Below are 21,942 nucleotides of genomic sequence, written 5' to 3'. Positions count from 1 at the left end.
GTTTATTTGTTTGAGCATCTGTGTGATGCATGTATGTGTTCCTATGTGCATTTTGGGCAAGGGGGCTATGTGTACTTGTAAATTGGGGGACCAGAGGTTGATATGAGGAGTCTTTCTTGATCACTCTCCACCTTTTCCTCCTGAGATAAAAGATGTCTTCCTGTACCTAGAGCTCACTGATTGGCTAGGCTGGGTGTCCAGTGAGCTCCAGGGACCATGTGCATCACCTTTAATCTCCTAGGGTTAGAAGCATGCACCACTGTGACTGTGCCTGACTTCTTAGGTAGATGCTAGCAATCCAAGTCCGGGTCCTCAGGCTTGCATGGCCAGCACTTTACCAACGGGAAAACACATAAATCAGAAGAGAGCAATGACTTCATCAAGGAGAAGAGACAAAACAGCATCAGCACAGACTTCCTGCATCCTCCCAGCCCTGGGCTGGCTCTCACTTGCACTTTAAAATCTAGATCGACAGAATCTTCTCTGTGAAGCCATTCCCAGGAAGGACCAGATGTCTCCTTCTCGGTGACCTTAAGATTTCTACATGCCTCGTACTCTATGGTAAAGGATGGCTCTCGTGTTTCTTTCTTCCAGTAGATACAAAAATTATACCACAGTTCCTGACTACTTGTAGTCCCAGGAAATTGCAGCATAACCAATACTCTGTGAAGCTTTTTTCCTTCCTTCCTCTCTTCCTTCCTTCCTTCCTCTCTTCCTTCCTTCCTTCCTTCCTTCCTTCCTTCCTTCCTTCCTTCCTTCCTTCCTCCCTCCCTCCCTCCCTCCTTCCCTTCCTTCCTCCCTTCCTTTCTCCCTTCCTTCCTTCCTCTCTTCCTTCCTTCCTTCCTTCCTTCCTTCCTTCCTTCCTTCCTTCCTTCCTCTCTTCCTTCCTCTCTTCCTTCCTTTCTTTTTCCTTCCTTCTTTCCCTTCCTTCACTCCTTTCTTTTTTGCTTTCCTTTTCTTGACATTCATTTTCTCCTTTACTTCTTACAATCCTGGTCCACACACTGAAATTTCCATTTTGTAGGAAGAAAACTAAGATGCTCACAAGCTCCCTTCCCCATCAAAACTAAGAGAGAACTGAGTAAAAATTTCACATGGAGGAGTGACTTCCTAAATTGCAGGAGCTACTCACAGCTAAAGCCACACTTCACTCTGTCCTGCCTGACCCTCACCTCTGCCAACATGCACTCTCCATATCTACCCTCACCTCTGCCAATATGCAATCTCCATGTCTCACTTTCCTTCCCATGCCTGAAGCAGGCGTTCCCTGCCAAGTCCACTTACGATGGGAGCATCTGCAGCACTGTCTTAATAGAAGACAGATCCATGGAGGACAGTGGTAGAGTGATTAGCTATTTATGTCCCTCCCTTTGTGCCACTGTTTTGTCCTCAGTAGAGAGTGTAGTCCCTCTCCAGGGGTACCTGGGATGTTCAACAATTATTACTGAATTATTACTGACTCTCTACCCTAAATCTACATTCTTGCCAAACCCAACATTCCCATGACCCCCACCCACCCCCAACCCCCAGGAAATGAGTTCATAGTTCCTTTACCTGCATCAGGGGGAAAGGCCTGCTTGTAGTTATTAGTGCAAGGATATTTTACCACAAGTCCACAAGGTCCTTATGCAGAAGCCATGGGTTGGGTGGCCAATCTGATGACTGTTTTACTTTGCTTTTCAGTGTAAGGTGATAAATTGATGAGGGACTCGGGCAGAAGGAGTGTGAGAGGTTGGTCACATTGGATTCGCAGAGAAGAAGCAGAGAGATGAATGTCGTTGCTCAGATCACTCTCTCATTTTATTTACTTCAAAGCCCCTCCCTATGGGATGGAGCTGCCCCTATTTAATGTGGGTTAGCACATATCAATCAACCCAGCCTAGAATTCCTCATAGGCATGGCCAGATCTGTGTCTTCTAGGTGATTCTAGATCCTTTCAAGTTAACAGTCAACACAAACCATGAGCCAGGTCTCCAGCAAGCCTTCAGCCTTCATCAAAGCAACCCACAGCATCCCCTAGATGGAGGCAGACACTTCATGCCTTTCCATGATGGGGAGGGGTATCAGCTACCTCAATTCACAGTAGTCACAGCATGTAGATTCTTAGGGCTAAGTCTCTAGGACCTAGACTTCGTGTTAGGTTTTATCACTGCATCCTTCAACACTATGGAAAACTAATTTTTTGGCTTGGGTGGAAAACTAACATCTGAGCTAACCAAGTTTTGGTCCTGTTGGTTGGTCAATTGCCTAGTCAAGGGACCACTGCTTGGGAAGGCGGGCTCATATTGGGTCATGCTAAAGTAATGGGAGGGATAATTATCCCTTTAATGGGATAGTGTACTTTTCCTTCCCAGAATGCAGTTGCTTACCAACACACAGCCTTGTAAGTCTCCCTGTTCTTCTGCAGTACTCAGAATAATATTCCCTTTCCTTCTTCCCCGCTTTTATCAGCATCTTTCCCCTAACACTTCTTCTCTAAAGCCCCCTCCCCATCGTTTGGTTGCTGGCCTACCATGTAGCTGACCTCCATGCTTACCTCAGAAGGCACAGGTTTCTCTCTTCCTCTTTCCCATCTCCCTCCTTCAGACATCTGATGTGATTTGCAGCTTGCTTACTTTGGGGTTTTTCTTAAGTTCTTTTCCTAAGCCAAGTAAGAGGCCCTCAATTTTCCCAGAAACATGTGGGACTCTGGTGAGACTTGTCTTACGTCCGGCAACAGTTTGTGACTCCTAAGTACTTTTCCCATTTTCCTCTACCACAGGCTGCTTCCTTTAAGGCTTCCCGAAGCCATCTCTGTTCGTAAAACATGCAGATCCCTGAGACATCTCATCAACTTCTCCACTCCCCCACCAAAAAGAGGCCCTATAGCTTGAAGTGCTTCCCTGTAGAATATGAGGATTGACTTGGGGGTGGGCAGGTAATGGGAGGGGAGCCAGGCCATGTACACCTCACTTGTGCATAGCATCCCCATCAATGTCCTGTGTGCTTGGCGGGGCCAGTACTATTCTGGGCCACTTACATATGTGCTTAGCGGGTGGCCAGTACTGTTTCAAGGCTTCATGGCATATGACTGCTCTTCTCACCTCTGTGGTTGCAAAATCTAAGATTCAAGGAAATGGACCTGCCCATGATCCACAGAACTAGGAAACCACAACATCCATCCCTTTGCATCTCAGTATGTACAAATTCCAGTGGCATCGGAGTACTCAGCCCGTGGGTCTAGACAGTATCACAGAAGCATTATCAAGGTCTGTTTCCCTCGCCTCCGAAGGGTTTAGTCTACCAGTCTTTCATCCCATCCTGCGGCTCCATGGCCATACCCGACCCTTTGCCCTATGAGCAAAGGCTCTTTGCAGCCCGACCTTGTCCTGGGCCTAAATCTAATCTATAATCAAGGAGGACCCACTAGGCTGGCAGCATGCATTGGTTCCCTGGAGACTTGATCAAGGTACCAGAAGTGTGCACTAAGAAGGGGAGAGGCCTCTCCCCCGACAAGAAGAGTAGAGCTCAGCTGGCATGACTGGGTTCTGTCCTTGGGAGGTTGGGATAACCTGTGCAGCCCAGGGTCTACTAAAGTGTCACAGGCTTACTTCCGGATCCTTTATCATTTAGCCCTTGTCATAGTAGCCGTCCTTTCTTTTGACTTAGCCACTCCCTCCTAACAGAAGTGAAATATCCCCTTTGAGACAGAACTCAGCAACATGTTGGGACAAGAGAAGGGAGTCATTGAAAGTTGCCCAGGAACCCCCATCGGGAGCAGTTCCCGGGCTCTTGAAATTTGGATTCAAGCTGCTCTCATTTCCGTGTGTTTGCTCGCGTTGGAACACAGAAAGGTGGACATGATTGAAATTTGCATTTAAATGGAAATGGTTAGAAGTAAGGGCCCCGTGTTTAGAGAAATGAGAGTATCCATTTTTCTGAAAGGGAGGCGAGTGTTATCATACGCTATTAAGGTGTCACGAAGCCGAAATATGTTTAGAAATATTAGCCACTGCTACTGCATGCAGAGTGGCGCCCGCCATTTGGAAATGACTCCACACTCTGAACGGATCCCAGAGACCCTGCATCAAACACAATTGCTTGTAATACCACCTGCCACCCCTGCCTGCTTCCAACCACGCACACCAAACGGTAGACGGGCGCTCTCTTCTACTTTGCAATGGTAGTTAAGTGCTGAAGTCAGCTGTCAGCACACAGCTGGATCACACGGGTCCGCTCCCTCAGCGTGTTGGCATAGCCTTGGAATGTGTGGCTGCACCCTAACCAGGAGTACCACATGGTTGCGCACACCTCCGGTAGGCAGTTCATGGGTGACTGTACTGAGCCGAGGAGAAACAGCTTAGCATATAGCAAGTGTCGCCGTCTTCATCACCTCGGATCAGGTGACAAACATTCCCACTCTTTAACTGTATCAGTGACTTTTCTGTTGCTGTGATAAAACACCGTGACCAACGGAGACAATGAAAGGAAGAGTTTAGTTTGGCTCGAGGTTCCAAAAAGAATCCATCTTGGGGGCGGAGCAGGAAGCTAAGAGCTCATGCCCCAAATGCAAACATGAAGCAGGAAGTGACTTGTAAACAGTGCAACGGCCCATAATCTCAAAGCCCACCCTCTGTGACGTACTTCCTAGGCTGCAGCACCTAAACCAACTGATTTCCTCAGGGAGACCAACATCTCATTCAAACCACGGCAGCCTGCAAAAGCTAGGCTTCGTTCTTATGTGTGTGTCCAGGATCTTTCGTGGGCCCAAAGAGCTGGAGCGGGTCTTTACTGACTTACCGCTGGTATTTGCCACAGAAGCAGAAGCGAAGGTATAACTGAAGGGCTGCGGTACATAAATTAACATTTTACCCTGACGTCTGTCATGCTTCTAAATTTCAACACATTGACCAAATCTAACTTACTCCCAAAACAGGGTTTTACTCTGTGCTGCCTAGGGTTTTTATTCCCCCCATAATTTATTTTTTATCCATATTATATCCCGTTCTCAGTCCCCACTCCCTCCTCTCCTCCCAATCATGCCCTTACAAGTCCCTCTCCCATACCTGCTCCCTTTCTCCTCAAAGAAGGGGAAGCCCCACCTTGGGTACCACCTCACCCTGGGACAGTTAATCCCAGCATCTAATCCCAGCAGGACTAAGCCCATTCTCTCACACTGAGGCCTAGGCAGGTAATCCAGGGAGGGAAAGAGGACCCGATGGCAGGCAACGGTGTCAGAGACCGGACCCAATCTAATTGTCACGAGATGCTCATGCAGAACAATCTTCACAACTGCTACAAATGTGGGGAGGAGAGAACTAGGTCCAGCCCCTGCGTGACCTTCGGTTGGTGGTTCAGGCTCTATGAGACCCAATAGGCTTAAGTTAGTTGACTCTGTGGGCCTTGTGCTGTCCCCTCCAGCTTACTCAATTCTATCTCATACTTTCCCACAAGACTCCCTGAGCTCCATCTGATATTTGGCTCTGGGGCTCTGCATCAGCCTCCATCTGTTGCTGGATGAAGACAATTAATGCTAGACTCTTGTCTGCAAGCACAGCAGAGTATCATTAATAGTATCAGGGGTTGACTCTGTCCCGTGGGACGGGTCTCAAGTTGGGCCAATCATCAGTTGGCCATTCCCTTGGCCTCTGTTACATTTTTATCCTTGTGCAACTTGTAGGCAGGACAAATTTGGGGTTGACTGATTAGTTTTATGTCAACTTGACCCACACCAGAGTCATTGGGAAGAAGAAATCTCAATAGAGAAAATGCCCCCAGAAAACGCAGCTTTCTCTACAGATTGGGAAATGTTGTGTGACCTTGAATATTTCTCAGTGAGGGTGGTGTGACATTTCAGCCTTAAAGGAAAAGGAAATGTGTGTGTGTGTGTGTGTGTGTACACCTGCATGTATACACCTGTACACATGCGCACACCAATGTATTAAGAGTGAACAGGAAATCTCAAGAAATGGGGACTAGAGAACCTGAGATGAGGCATAATAAATGGTTACAAGTTTCTGGGGACAGGGACTATGTCCAGCTATCTGTGTCCATTTCCAGGCAAGTCGATAACTAGAACCTTGATTTCCTGTTACTCTTGGGATGGATAGCATGGCTGCAGTCATTTTAAAACCACAGACAGAAGTTTCCTGAATCCACCTGGCTGAGGTGGGCTTCTGTCATCCAGCCTTGGTTCCCTGAATTAAGTGTGGGAGCTATAGCCTTTCCTACAGAAGTCCACAGAAGAGTGAAGGTTGTACAGGCTGAGAACTCAAGTTCTCTGATTTGGAATCCTGCTTAGAAACTCTGTTAACCCAAGACAAGTCAGCACTTCCCACACCCATGTCCCTAGATTCTCAATGAGCAATGATGTCACCATCTCTTGCCTTCTGTCATCTGTGCACTTAGACCTCACATCATGATGCTGGCTTCTGCTGCATGTAAAGGCTATGCTGTGGTGCTGTGATATGAGTTATATGTGCCATAGCATGCAGAGAAAGAATATTTGATCAAGGTATGTCCTACATTGCAGAAATTCTTTAGTGCACTGCTCAAAATGCTTGGAAGATGGAATAGGAGATGATCTATCTATCTCTCTCTCTCTCTCTCTCTCTCTCTCTCTCTCTCTCTCTTTCTCTCTCTCTCTCTGTGTGTGTGTGTGTGTGTGTGCAAGCTCAAAAGTTGGAAAGATTATAACTACATATGTGTTACTCACTTTTCTATTGCTATGAGGAAATCCCAGGACCAAGACATCTTACAGAAGAAAGGGTTTACAGTTCCAGAGTGATGAGCATTCATGGTGACAGAGTTGAAGCATAAAGCATGACAGCAGGTGACAGGCAAGACTACACAAGGAGGAAACTGAGAGTTCACACTTGACAAAGCAGAGAATGGGAATTGGAGGTAGGGTGAGTGCTTAAGCTCTTCCAGTGTCAGTGCCTCCAGCAAGGCCACACTTAAGCCTCCCAAACTGGAGATCAAATGCTCAAATACTCAAGACTGGGAGACAGTTCTCTGTGACCCTACTTTTGGCTACTTTGTTGGGTTCTTTTTCCTCTACTCCACCCTTATCGCTTCCAACCCTCCAACACGAAGTAGGAGAGAAGGAAGTTTGGAGGGGAAAGAGGGTATCCACACCACTAGATCTCTTCCTGCTAATTAAGGGCATCAAGTTCCTTGAGACAAGTCTAATCTTCACCAGCAGGATATCTCCAACCAGCAACTAGCGCACAGCACAAGGGGATGTGGCAGCAGCCACTGTCTCTCTTAAGACGCTGACATTTTATACCCTCTGAAGGGTACCCAGAATTCCAAACATAAACCGTCTTCAGTTGGCAAAATCACACCCCTGCCAGAGCACTAGACAAACCATAGTTATCGGCTGTGAATAATCTGAAACAGCCCCATATTCCACACTTGGTACAAAAACAAAAACATATTCACATAACATCAGTGTATTTTTAATAACCAAAAGTCTCACCACCATTCTCATTCAAATCATTGCAACTACACGAAGAAAAGTGAACTTCACTCTACTATAATTATGGGGGAGAGAAATCTTTCTAGACAGGGAACACTTGGAGGATACAGGAATAGAATCACATTTATTTATTTATTTATTTATTTATTTATTTATTTATTTATTTATTTATTTATGTGTGTACACTGTAGCTGTCTTCAGACACTCCAGGGAACACTTGGAGGATACAGGAATAGAATCATATTTATTTATTTATTTATTTATTTATTTATTTATTTATTTATTATATGTGTGTACACTGTAGCTGTCTTCAGACACTCCAGAAGAGGGCATCGGATTTTTGTTACAGATGGTTGTGAGCCACCATGAACTCAGGACCTTTGGAAGAGCAGTCGGTGCTCTTACCTGCCCAGCCATCTCACCAGCCCCCGAATCCCATTTTAAAATCATGGAAACCTCAGTGTACATAAAGCCCCGGGTCCAATTCCAAGCAACTGCATCAACAGGGCACTGGCAGTTTCGTAACTCACACCTCTAACCCCTGCTCAAGAGGTAGAAGCAGGAGGATTAGAAGTTTAAATCTTTCCTGGGATACATAGGGAGTTCAAGACAAATGTGGGCTACAGACCCCATGTGTATGGGGTGGGGTGGGGGGAGACAAAGACAAGGACAGAGAGACAGAGAGAGACATAAATACTTAAAACTGAAGAATTCACTAAGAGATGAAGATTAGCTGAACTGATTCTGTCTATGGATATTTTCTCATGTGAAAGCCACCTGAGGGGCTCGCTGCATACCCAGGGCACTGGGAGGTTGATTAGCATGTTGTCCCCCATCCCCCTCCAAGGCAGAGGTCACACAAGCTTCTCCCTCCAGGTCCCTTCAAGCCCACTGGTAAGCAGTGCTGAGTGCTGTTCGTGACTCTGGGTTCAGTGGAGGCTAGGTGACAGGAGCCCTCTTGGGATAGTTGCAGGGGCTGTCTGAAAATCCTCAGGATGTTTCCAGGCTGTTTATATGATCATAGAGTCAATGTTTATGGATGGGGTGAGTATGACCTCATTGCCAAGTTCTGATGCAAAGAACAACGCCAGAAGAATCAGGCAGAGATACCACATAGATCCACATCTGCTAAGATTTAGGGGGAAAGGGGTAATCTATAGTTTATAGAAGGACTAACCAGCATTTATGCTCCATAGGGACCAGAAATGTACAAACACTTCTCTCTCATCTCGTGAAATGGGAACAGTTCTTATTTCCCAGATTCCCAGATGAGAAAACAGGTCCAGAGTGGTTAGGTGGTTAGGAAGTTCACACATGGAGGTAGCAAGGGGTGAAGACTCACTCTGAGTTCACACTCATCTACACTAGAGTTCCAGATGTGTGCCTTACATAACACTTCACAACTTTAACCCCTGGCCCACAGATCCTCAGCTGGCGACCCACTTCTTCTATTAGCTTGGTTTCTTCATTTACAAAATTGCAGTAGAAATAATCAGTGCCTGGATTTATTAACAAAAGAAGAGTTGGAAAGCTATGAAGCCATGTGTTGCTTGAAGTGAGGGCTCAGCATATGCAATAAATACCATTTATATTCTTACTATGCTACAGCTTCCTCTACGAGCTGTCTCTAAGTGATGAATAGGGCATGGATTACGTGAGGCCTAATCTTGGTTGTCCTTATGAATAGGTTTGATATCAAATACAATACTAGGTTCTCCTGTGAGAGACTTCCTTGATCAGATTTTTTGAAGTAGAATGATTCCACCTTAAATGCGGACAAGTGTTGGAATGATCTCTTGTGTCCTGTGTAAAAGCACCACCCATCAATCAAGAGCTGAGCAGCCTATAACAAGGCAGGAGAGAATAGGTGGAACTTCTGAGAAGAGATGAGGATTCTGGGAAGGCATCAGGCATGGGAGATTTGCCACTGAGACACAGAGGAGGTGGACCTATGAACTAAGGAAAGGTACCCTGCCACATGGCACATATGGAATAGTGTAAACAGGTTAATTGAGTTGCAAGCTAGTTGGGGAACAAGCCTAGCTTAAGGTCTAGGGATAACTTCATAAATAAACACGCCTTCGTGCCATTATTTGGGAACTGGGATAGACATAGAAAAGACTAAACACTTACAGGTAAGACCGTCTGGCTGCAGCCCAAAGAGACATGGGAGACAGGAACATATTCCTTTTACCTGTTTGCCTTAATAACTGCTGGCACATCCGTCTACCAAAGATGCTGTGTTCCTTCTCTGATGGTAGAATCAGTTTCTTCATATTCCAGTGTAAACTGAAGACCAGAAGCTGACCTTTGGAGACATCTAGTCCAGCAGAGCAGCTGCTGCATTCTCAGTATCTTCAACGTGAGACAACCATGTCGGAAAACCCAACCCATATCACGTAAGTTGATCTATAGTGTTCCCATTTTATTAGGTCTGTGTCTTTAGGGAGAACTTACTGAAATATGTTGCAACCTATTTGTATCAAATGGGCGAGATGCTGCAAGGACTGGGGATATAGTTAAAGTTAAGAGTGCCTCCTGCTCTTGCAGAATACCTGGGTTCAGTTTCCACCACCTACGTGGTGGCTCACAACCATCTGTAACTCTAGTTTCAGGTTCTGATGTCGCCATCTGGCCTAAGGCCCCTGCATGCACTGGTGCTACTGCGTATGAACTCACATAAGCGCACGCAAACACATAAAAACAAGTAAGTAAGCAAGTGAGTAAATAGATGGATGAATACATAAAATTTTAGAAGAAGAATTAGATGTAGACATTTAGAATTGATAAAGCCAGCAATAATCCTGGATCTTCATGGTGTTGCTGAGGGACCAGCTAATCTATGTTTGGCAAACTGCTTCCAACCAGCCAAATCTGTCCATCATTTCCTGATAGTCCTTCTGCGAGCTTGGAATGATTTTACACATTGTTTAGGTTCAGGTGTTGGAGTGCTAGCTCTCCGGTGTGAGCAGTTTTAATTGTAACACTCTGGGAAATAATCTGGCTGCATTCTACCCATGTCCTAAAATTTTGAGTGAGGCTAAATTCGAAAGTAATGTTTGAGGTGTTTGGAGGAAGAAATTGCAAAACAATGTAACAGTCAGGTCTAGCATACTGAACCGTTCACTGAGCTTGGTCACCTTTAAAATTAGAATAGTGAGTGGAAATGGTCTGAGGAGTGGGGATCCCTCAGTAGGTTAGTGCTAGCAGGGACGAGTGGGAGATTGGGTGGAAGTTTGTAGCTGATTCCTACCTCTTGTCTAATCTCTGCTTTCTGATTGGCTGGATATGAGTGAAAAGAATACCATTCCTTCAGCTACCTTTGTGAGTCTCCTACCACCATGCTTTCCCTGCTGTGATGCACTGGACCCCCAAGTTGAGAGCCAAAGCATGGCTCTCATCATTTAGATGCTTCTTGTCAAGTGTGTGATCACAGTTATGAGAAAAACAACTAATAGAAAAATGGAAATAGGGGGGCAGGCAGTGGTGGCACATGCCTTTAATCCTAGCACTTGGGAGGCAGAGGCAGGTGGATTTCTGAGTTCAAGGCTAGCCTAGTCTACAGAGTGGGTTCTAAGACAGCCAGGGCTACACAGAGAAACCCTGTCTCAAGAAAGAAAAAAATTGAGTACCAAGAGTAGATTGGTCTCAACCCAAACATGAGTACTTAAACCTGTTTACATACTAGAATATTTTGTCTGTGGGTTAAAGAACTCTCATAAGGCTGCAGGCAAAGTTGAATCAGCCATTCTAGTAAACCAAAGGTCCAGACTGCTGATTGAAAGGTAGAAAATGGAGGCTCGACTTGTGAGGACCATAAGGAATGAGGACCCCCATCGTGAAGTGTTCTTGAGGCCATTCATGTAGCATCCTCTCAAAGCATCTGGCTACATCTAACTGTGTACTCAAATTTGAATGAGGTTCATTTCAAATGCTGCCCATGTTGCTTACAGGATAAAGTTTCACATCGAAACATTCGCACCACAGCATGGACGCTTCTCTCTGCACTTGGACATATTTTCAGTGGAATGAGAATACAGACAAAAAGAGGTGAGACATCTGTAATTTGACAAGGAAAGGAACATGATTCTCCTGTTGTAGTTATACACAAAGTAGATATAGATAGAACATCTCATTGCTAAACAGATTGCACAATGTAAGAGAAACCAAGCACTTTGTAGGGGAGCTGTAGGAAAGGTACCCTGAGGGTGAGATCTACCCATAGAATACACCAAGGCATACTTATACACATTCATTGAGAGAAGAGTGCCCTAAACAGATAGCTCCTTCAGGGTGCCCTGCTGTGAAGATACCACTTCTGGAAGTGTTTCCCCAAGTTCACTTGCAAAGGACATGGACGCTACTGTACCCATGGTCCAGGTACTATATATATCACGCTGGCTGGAGAACTTGGCCTTGCTCCCATAGAGTTGATTCTGTGTGCACACAGGATACAAGAGTCAGGGGAGTCTTGGAGAGTTATTCCTGAGTTCCAGAAAGCTTTGGGGGACAGCTAACATATAATAGAAAGCATTTCTGGTACAGAATTCTGGAATAGACTATATTTGAAGCTGTAAGAGTGAAGCTTAAGTTGTGGTAGAAACTGCAGGGTGTTGAGGATAACAGAAACATGAATTATCTGCATTGGAAAGCTTCAAAAACTGATTGGAGTTGGCCTGAGAGAGAGAGAGGCCATATGGGGTGTAGCAAGTGTTGGAGGGATGAGGCCACTTGATTTCCCTAGAGCCTAGATGAAGACATCATGAGTCTTAGATGCCAGACAATGAGCCACAGGGTTTGGTGTGCTTGCCCTATTGACTTGGGTCTTGCTTTGATTTGACTTCTTCATCTTGTCTCCCATTTCTCAATTAGTTAGTGGATAGGATTGTCTACTCTCTGCATTGTATATTGGAAGTAAGTGACTTGAGTTTTGATTTTATAGGATTTCACAAATAGGATTTTCAGTCTCCAAAGAGATTTGAGGTTTGTTTTGTTTTGAGCTAAGTTTTAATTGTGTGGTTATGGGGGTTCTTGCAACTTTAATATAGCCATAAGCAATGTCATGGGTTAGAGATGACATGTCCTCCTATACTCCTATGTTCAAAGACTTGGTTCAATCTGGTGGTACTGTTTTGGGGAGGTGGTGGAGACTTTAGTTAGTAACTAGTTCTTTAGAAGATGGGTCTTGGGGTGTCTAGCCCAGTCTTCTTACTGGCCCATCTCCATCTCATGATCCTTCTGCATGTGAGCAGGCAGCCCCATCCCTTTTCAGCCACAGCCGCCATCCACTTTCACACAACACACCTTCTCAGGGAGAGTGCCCTCCAACTGGGAGGTAAAATCAATCTCCCATCTGAAAATCACTTATCAGCAAGCATCCCCGCACTAAGAATAACAACTGTGCTTGGAAAGAAAACTCAAAGGGGGCAGAAAGCTTTACAGCATGAAAGAAATATGTGGAATTCTAACCCCAAGCTCTGGAGTCACAAGTCACATTCGATTAGCATCTGCTGTGTTCATTTCTCTCTGTTCTCTATGGCAGCTTTTGAAGGCTAGCAGCTAACCTGAGCTCCAGAAACCAGAGGCTCGTAAAGCCTGGAATAGTCACTGTCATGTCCCTTATGGCCTAAATTTAGGAACGTTGTCTTGGTCATTTGTAGCAAAGATAGCATCAGAAGCTAACTTTATATACAATTCCATGCCAGAATATTCTCCACACCTATTCCTACATAAGGTCCTCTAATGATTCCATGGTTCAGCCAGCCTTGGGACCCCAAAAAAAGGCTCCATTAGGAATGCCATCCTTAGACACTTCAAACCCATGGTCCACAGTTGCTTTATTTTTACTTTGAAAACTAATTTATATCCCCCATGTTGATGGATTCAGTCCCTGACTTAGCATTGAACCCTAAGTCTCACCCACAGTGTTTTAGCAAAAGTGATTTAAGTGGGTCACACTCTCTAACCTGAAGGCTGGTTTATCTCTTCCCACCACCTTCATTGAAATACACCCAGTCGTGAACTCGGGGCCTCTGAGCCCTTTGCTAGCAAGATACTCAAATAGTTTCCTAAGAACGGGAGTGGGTTTTATAACAGTCAGTAAGGCTCTGTGGGGGAAAAAATAAGAAGGCAAGTCAGGACGTTTTTGTAAAGCCACCTGAGGAGAAATTCACCAGGACCACGTATCAGTTACCCTTCCAACCTTGGTAAAACTCCATTTCTTTCCAAGTCCTGCTCATGTCAATTGTCCCTCGCATGACAAGTAGCTCACAGCACAGGGGCAACATGCCTGTTAATGTTTGTTGATTTGTTCTGTTTTGTTTTATCGTTCACCTACTGAAATGGTGGGGGTGGGGGAAAGACTTCAATTTCACTGCCAAGATCCAATAATAAGATTTTAATTGAAATACAGATAAGATAGGAGCCTTCCATTTACCTCCTCCCTAAGCAACAGGACGTTCCTGGCTGTATCTGATAGATAGTTTGCCTTTTTCCTCTGTCTCAGCCCAGGCCAGAGCAAAATTATCTCATCTCCAGATGAAATATTTTAGGGATTTGGGGAGTGTGACAAAAGACAGTATTTGTAAAATGATCAGTGACCTCTGTCTTGTGTGTGTGTGTGTGTGTGTGTGTGTGTGTGTAGGCAATAGGCACCTGTAATGAAGTTCTGACAATAAAAGAAGTTGGGCATCTCATTTCCATCTTGCATGCCAAATCTTTCATCCTCTCCTGGAAGATGACCCCAACACATCAAGCGCAAGAGAATGAAGACACAGAACATTCCACTGCAGTCATGTCTGGTGAGGCTTTCTCCCCCAACAACAAAAAGAGTTTGTACAGAATGCAATGCCATAAACATGAATCATGTCGCCCTTACTGCGGACTCAGAGAGACGAGGCCTCCTGGACCACTAGATCACTGTCATCCCCTGGGAGAGTAAATAACAGGGAATCTACGCACAACCCAGAGCTTACCTTCCTGCAGCCAGCCCAGGGCCATCACCCTCCGGTCTGACAGAATAGCACAGATAGGAGAAGGTACAGGAACCATAGGACATGACTTCCAAGGCCAGAGATAATTGAATTACCTGGTTGTCAGCCGTGATGAATATGAGCCACGAAGGCGGTATAAATGTCCTATTTGTTCCATGTCCCCGGTAGCACCTCCAGCTTTTTGTTTCTATGTTGGGACTGAGTGACCTCTACTCCACAGTATGGCCATTTCCAGCCCCTGGGGACCTCTAAGGCACCCCTGGGAGGCAATTGTGATATCAGCCATGAATTCCGTACCAGCGTGACAAAATGTTCTACTATGGGATTGTGTGAGTCATGTAAACTTCCTTAATTCCCCTTAAGTTAAAGATGATATTTGCCAATAACCTATGTATTGTTTTCTTTCCTTCATCTTTGTTGGCCAGGCAAATCTCACCTGCTTTCCCTTGGCATTTTAAATCTACCTTCTCTGGAGATTTTTTTGTCTGAAATTTTGTAAACCTTAAAACTGGTTTGGAGAGATTCTTGGGGATTAAAATCATACTGTTCTTGTAGAGGACTAAAGTTCACTTCCTAGTACCCAGCTTATGACTGAGTGTGCAGTCAGAGCTGCCTGTTCCTCTAACTACAAGAGATTTGATGTCCTCTTCTCGGTCCCTCGGGTGCACATATGTGATGCACTCATACAGACACATGTACATATGTTTGCATGTATGTATGTATGTATGTATGTATGTATGTATGTATATGTGTGTCTACACACACAAACATACATCTTTTAAAAACAAAACAAAACAAAAAAACCCTCAAAACATTAGAACAACCAAAGATAATGTTAATGGTTTGGAAAAGGCAGAATCCTCTGTACCAGAGCACAGAACTGGGTCTAGAGTAGGGGAAAATGTTTCCCATTGCATTTCCCAATGGAGACAACAACCCTAAAGCCTATCTTGTAGGGTATAGACAGTAACCCAAGTGATGCATCACCCATGAGTTTGTTCCCTTTTCCTCTTCCAATGGCCATGGGAGCAGAGCCAGAAAATGCACTCTTTGTTTACCACACTGCTCTCCTTCCAAGGAGACCCAAAGGTTGCTAGGGCTGTGTGTGGTCCATGCGCTTTAAGACATTGGGAACGTGGGTGATATATTCTTCACTGAGCTTCCAGCTCCAGCTAGGCTTGTCCCAGGATCTGTGCTTTTTAAAATGATGTGACCACACACAATTTACAAATAGTCCCCAGCACCGTCGGTGAACTAAAGAGGCACAGCAGCTGCACAGTGAGTTCTTTAATTATGTGCCACAAGCGTCCCTGAATATCACCTGCTCTGAAAAATGCATGAGAGTTCAGAGAAAGAATATGAGGACATTAGGCTGAGTGTGACATTTTAAAACTCCATCATTGGCGTGCCTTTGTAAAAAGTGGTACTTCATAGAAAACGTAGCAGTTTTATGCATGTAAAATCGTAGAAAATATATAGGGGAAAAGCTCACCAGGTATTTGTCACTTTCCCAAGAGATGGGCCTGAAGCTTGCTTGGGGAAGTGGGAGGGGGAGGGCTGGAGTCGCTGAGATGCTGACAGGGATGGAAGGAAGAAGGTGACCTGGAACTAGAGGACACACTGAACATTGAGACATGGCTCTGTCAAACAGAAGCTATCTTCTCTTTTAACTGTGTTTCTTATGGAGGGAATTGAACATAAGCAAATGCAAAATTTATATGATATTCAAATTGCCCTTAACATGTCAATCACATGGAGGTATCTTTGAATTTCCTGAACAAATAGGAGAAGAGCAACTGCATATTAATGACTCTAGTGACTCGAGTGACTCTCCTGTAGGAAGATGGTCAGGCTGTGTCGTGGCTTCTCCGAAGGGTGGGGTCTAAGTGGGTAGTTGTGAGAGAGAGGCAATATGACCCTGGTAGAAACTCATTTCTTCAAGCCTGGGAGCTGGCTGACAAGGAATGTCTGTGAGAGACAGAGAGCACCTGGTCATGTGAGGGGTTCATGTAAAGATGGTAAACAGCTGGTGGGGGCCCCTCGGCTGGTGGAGTGCTGGCCTGGCCAGGTACTCAGTTTGAACCTCAGCACCACATAAACTAGGTATGGGGTTGGACACCGAAAAATCCCAGCCTTTGAGAAGTAAAGGCGGGATCTGAGGTCAATGTTCAAGGTCATCCTCAGCTATATAGCAAAGTCTGAAGGCCAGCCTGAGCTGCATAAGCCCCTAATCAAACAATACAGAAAAAATGCTGCACATGAGGGTCATTTTAGGACTTCCAAGGTTTCTGGCGCCACGGGTGATAACAAACACTGTACCTTAGTTAAGGTTACTACTGCTGTGACAAAAATACCACCAGCAAAGAGACTCAGGGAAGAAAGGGTTTATCCAACATCCACATTGCTATTCATCACTGAAGGAAGTCAGGACAGAGACTCAAGCAGGACAGGAACCTGGAGGCAGGAGCTGATGCAGAGGCCACGGCAGGTGCTGCTTCCTGGCCTGCTCTCGAGACTGACCCAGCCCACTTTCTTATAGAACCCAGAATCACCTGCCTAGGGGATGGCACCACCCAAAATTGCCTGGGACCCCACCCCATCAATCAGCAATTGAGAAAATGTCCTGCAGCTGGATCTCATGGAGTCACTTTCTGAATTGAGGCTTCCTTCTGACTGATGACTCTGGCTTGTGTCAAGATGGCATAAAACTATCCAGGACACACTATATAGATCTCTTTTTCCTACACACACACACACAGACACACACACACACAGACACACACACACACACACACACACAGACACACATACACACACACACACACACACACACACACACACACACACACACACGGTACAGTCCGAGGCTGTCCGCATTGGCAGGTAGTAAAATAGAATAACCTCACGCTGTCATGGAAGTCACATGAATGTGATCACTGCTCCATGAAAGAATCAAGATAAACTTAACAATTCCAGACTAGGGTTATTATTGTTAACCAGAATGGGAATCAGGACCACGAAAACACCAACGACAGAGAGAGGATTCTCAGATGGCATCTGAAGGGTTTTCCAGATACACGATTCTAATTGGGATAGAATCTCACTATGTAGCCCAGGCTAACCCTAAACTCAGAATCTTCCCACTTCTGCCTCCTGAGAACTGGTTTTTGAGCTGCGGATCACCACATAAGGCAAATAAAAAAAAATGTGGCTTTCATGTTGGTGGTTTTTAAACAGCTTAAGTATTCCAAGCAGTCTTGACCTCACTATGCAACTGAGGATGCCTGAGAACCTCTGAGCTTCCCGTGTCCACCTCTCAAGTGCTAGGGCTATGGGCCTGTGCCACCACATCTGGTTCCAATTCTTGACCTTAAGTTTTGGTTTGTGTTTGTAGAGGCTAAGAATGTCCAGACAAAAAGGTCAACCGTGAGTTAACGAAGTGTTCGTCAGATCTCAAATTTCTAGCTCATTGTGAATTGGGTGTGTATGTGTGTGTGCCTGTGAGTGTATGTATGTATGTATGTATGTATGTATGTATGTATGTATGGTGTGCATGTAGGGTGTATGTGGGGATGTATGTCTTGTTGTGGTGATGTATGTGTGTATATGGTGTGTGGTGTGTATAAGTGTGGTATGGTGTGGTATGTGTGTGTGTGTGTATATTCTTATGGGGTATGACTGTGTCTGTGTGTGTGCAAGTGTGATGTGGTACATGTGTGTATTTGTGGTGTGTGTGTGTGTGTGTGTGTGTGTGCCTGTGAGTGTATGTATGTATGTATATATGTATGGTGTTCGTGTAGGGTATATGTGGGGATGTATGTGTTGTTGTGGTGATGCATGTGTGTATATGGTGTGTGGTGTGTGTAAGTGTGGTGTGGTGTGTGTGTGTGTATTCTTATGGGGTGTGACTGTGTCTGTGTGTGTGCAAGTGTGATGTGGTACATGTGTGTATTTGTGGTGTGTGTGTGTGTGTGTGTGTGTGTTGACGTGTCCATCCAAATGTGAGAACTACCTCTAAGTCAACGGGCCATGATGGGGCCAGCTGCTGGTTAAGGTAACACTAGGCAGGTAATGCTCCAACCAAGATTGATAAAACCTGAAGTCATTGAGATTTATTTACTGTTCAGGTTCATTCTGAACAGAGCATCACTGAATGGACGGGGCCGTGTTACTTCACACACTTTCTTTTGTGAAGCCCCGTGAGACATACATAAGAAGACCCACAGCAGCACCTGGCTGCACATGAGGCTGCATGCCATGCTCGCCCGGGAGTGCAAAGGGAGGCATGGCAAGCCTCCATATCCTCAGGCTCAGCACAGGTCACATCATCTGTATTCATCCATCAGTGCGCATGTGCTGAGGCAAAGCCTTTTCCCAGCAAGGGAAAAGAAGGCCAATGGTGATTAAGCACCTACTATATCGGCGGTGCTCAGCCTTCCTAATGCTGTGACCCCTTAATACAGTTCCTCATGCTCTGGTGACCCCCCAACTGTAAAATTATCCGTTGCTCCTTCATAACTGTAATTTAGCTATTGCTGTGAGTAGTAATGGTAAATCTAGGTATCTGGACGCTTGGACTCGGTTGTGGAGCTGTTTGGGTAGGTTTTGGAGTTGTGAGTTTCCTGGAGGAAGTTCATCACTAGAGTCTGCCTTAGAAACTCAAAAGCCTCACGATGTCTAGCTGGCACTCTCTGCTTCATGATTAAGGTTGACACTGGGAGCTCTCAGCTCTCTGCTCCTTTGGCCATTGGTGGGACTTTCTGCTCTGCCTCCTGCCGTGATGGGCTCTCTCTTCTGTGGAACCTTCAGCTCAGCCCAAACCTTCCTTCTCTAACTTGATTTTGCTCATGATTGTTTTATGAAGGCAACAGAAAAAAAAAAATAAGTCAATGCCCCAGCTAAGCCCAACCCCTGATAATCAAAGACCCATCTCCACCTTCATCCGATGTCAGTATCCAATCACCCGTGGGGTATAATGATATGCATAAATATCTCATACACAGAACATCTGATATGTGACCCCTGGGAGAGGGTCATTTGACCCCTTAAAGGGGTCCCGGCCCACACTTCATGAACGGATGTATTATGCGCTTGGCTAACCCTCTCTTCTGTCTGCTCTTATCATTTATTTTAGAGCCTGATCACAGCATCCATTCGGGTACCATCCTTGTCCCCCCTTCACATGGCGAAACTGGTAGCGGAGAGAAGCTGCAGTCAACACAAACTCACACAGACAGTGCACCCCAAGAAGAGGGCCAGGGCTCCAGGAAAGAGAGATGTGTCGCTCTGCCATCATACCTACCATGAGCAATTGGATGCCAGGCACTCACATTTCCAAACCTAAGCAAGCAGCAGAGACGACAAGCTACGTGTGGCTGAGGCGTTTGACTTTCTTTCTTTCTTTTTTTAATATTTATTTTATGTTTATATGAGTACACTGTTGCTGTCTTCAGATACACCAGAAGAGGGCATTAGATCCAATTACAGATGGTTGTGAGCCACCATGTGGTTGCTGGGAATTGAACTCATGACCTTTGGAAGAGCAGCCAGTGTTCTTAACTGCTGAGCCATCTCTGCAGCCCGGCTTTTGACTTTCTAAGGCAGACCCTCACCCTCGAGATGAACATCCTCCAGGAAGCCCATAACTCGCAAACCTCTCCAAATAGCTTCGCCAACTGAGACCAAGTGTTCAAATACCTTAGATTATGGGGCATCCTCTGATGCAAAACACCACACTGGCATTAGCTTCACAGAGAAGGAGGACTTAGAAAGAAGGCCAAGTAGTCACTATGGGACTGCCATCGGTCCTCTGATTGTGCTGGCTGGCTGTCTTGGGCGGGGGCATGTCACCACCTGATCAGCCTCTCATCATGCAGGCTCAGTGTTCTGTGCTTGACCCTGACCCTGAGAAGAGCAGCTAACCCTCCAACTTCACTTCCTTCAGATCACTGTTCTCTGATGTGAATGTAGTAGTAATGTTTAATGTGTTTTTAAGCCCTTAGGTACTGTGTTGTTATCACCATTACAGAAAAATAACCATTTGTTTTATTGGGGAAAAGAACTAAACAACCAGGTTCTGGCTGTCTGTGGAGAAAATACAAAAAACAAAAAACAAAAACTGGATCCTCATCCCAGAAGGAGACACAAAGACAGTCGGTGGGCCCCCCTGCTGCTTCAATGACAGTCGCTAATGTGTCTGTAACTTTGAGAATGGTCTTATGAGCTCACTGTGCTGAGGCCTTATGGCAGCCAAACAGCCCGTGGGAGTCATTTCTAGGAATCCAAGTTAATAAACTGTAAACTAACTTCTCAAAGATTAAGAAAATTAAAAACAATAGCAAAAAAAACAGAGCTACAACTTTCAACACTCCTCGGCAGCTGCCGAGTGTCTGACCTCTGGCTATCAGTCTCTTCCCCAGCCTTGGCATGGCAGATGTATGAGAACCTAGAGCCAGACAGCTTACCTCAGGACTGACCCCATGGCTTGCTTTTCTTTTGCCAAATTATAATCACCCACTAAGCTGCAAAATGTTTGGCCATTTTCTTATGATCACACGCAGAAGAGTGAAAATTTATCTGAAGGGAGAGCAAGAAATTGGAGCTACCTTTTGCCTTCCGGCCCCTGCTCCTCTTCCCTGGCCACCCTAGTTGTCAGACAGAACATTTTGCACCTGGTATGATGGAGAGACGGATGGGAGAGCTTTGCCTCGATGGCCTGCTGATGGGATGAAGAGAAAGTGAACATCTTAGGGGAAGAGGGGCACTGACAACCATGGATGGAGCAAATTCAACAGCCATGCCATGGTGAGGCAAGACTAAAGGCCCACGGCTGCAGGGGAGACATGTCAGCTTCTATCCATGTCATCAGGTACTCAGACAAAGCTCACCCACATTACAATGTTTGCTTTATAAACCCATTAGTCTAAGTGTTAACTCTATCCAAAAGACACCTGTCCAGAAATAGCTGGAATAATATTTGATCAAGCATTTGGGCACCTTCACCTAGCCAAGTTGGCATTCAAAATTAAATGTCATTGGGAGTTATTCACTGTGATATCAAAGTGACAAAGAGTAAATCACCCCCAAATCCAGATGCTAGACATCCTAATTCTTGAAGGGAAATTAACTGAAATCGCACATGCTCAAATTCAGCCGTTGAGACTCAAGTGACAGTGTCCCAAGGAATAACAAAGAGAATGCGAAACCAAAGCCATGGAGAGGACATGGAAAAGACAGAGCCCTGGAATTCTTCAATTCCCTGTGAAGCTTAAACACTAATTCATCACCTTCTGCTATACATGGGCTTCTGCTGCCTTAGAGCATTGTCATCTGTGGATGTGGACACACACGGCATAGGACAGACACCACCTGCTCACTTGCTACCCAGCTCTGCGTGGCTGCCATTATACCCACAATACCAGCAAACAGTGGCAAAGCTCTTGCTAGTCCTCCATGGCTTACCCTGAGTGTACTACAGAGTCAACAACCAGT

At 45.4% G+C, this 21,942-nt stretch overlaps 1 long non-coding RNA gene across 1 annotated transcript in view; it reads left to right on the top strand.

Annotated features, from left to right (window-relative positions):
- The first annotated feature begins 4,647 nt into the window (after positions 1 to 4,647).
- The window catches only part of 4933406K04Rik (RIKEN cDNA 4933406K04 gene), a 30,718-nt gene continuing 13,423 nt past the window's right edge, over positions 4,648 to 21,942 (top strand). Inside the window, exons 1-6 of the long non-coding RNA NR_015512.2 lie at positions 4,648 to 4,811; positions 6,388 to 6,493; positions 6,722 to 6,882; positions 9,743 to 9,858; positions 10,069 to 10,166; positions 11,413 to 11,509. This is a non-coding gene — a long non-coding RNA (RIKEN cDNA 4933406K04 gene). The remainder of the gene's footprint in view (positions 4,812 to 6,387; positions 6,494 to 6,721; positions 6,883 to 9,742; positions 9,859 to 10,068; positions 10,167 to 11,412; positions 11,510 to 21,942) is intronic.

This window comes from Mus musculus, chromosome 12 (assembly GCF_000001635.26).
Source record: "Mus musculus strain C57BL/6J chromosome 12, GRCm38.p6 C57BL/6J".
Lineage (NCBI taxonomy): Eukaryota > Metazoa > Chordata > Mammalia > Rodentia > Muridae > Mus > Mus musculus.
The sequence above is the reverse complement of the archived record's forward strand: the minus strand, read 5'-3'. Positions and strand labels throughout refer to the sequence as shown.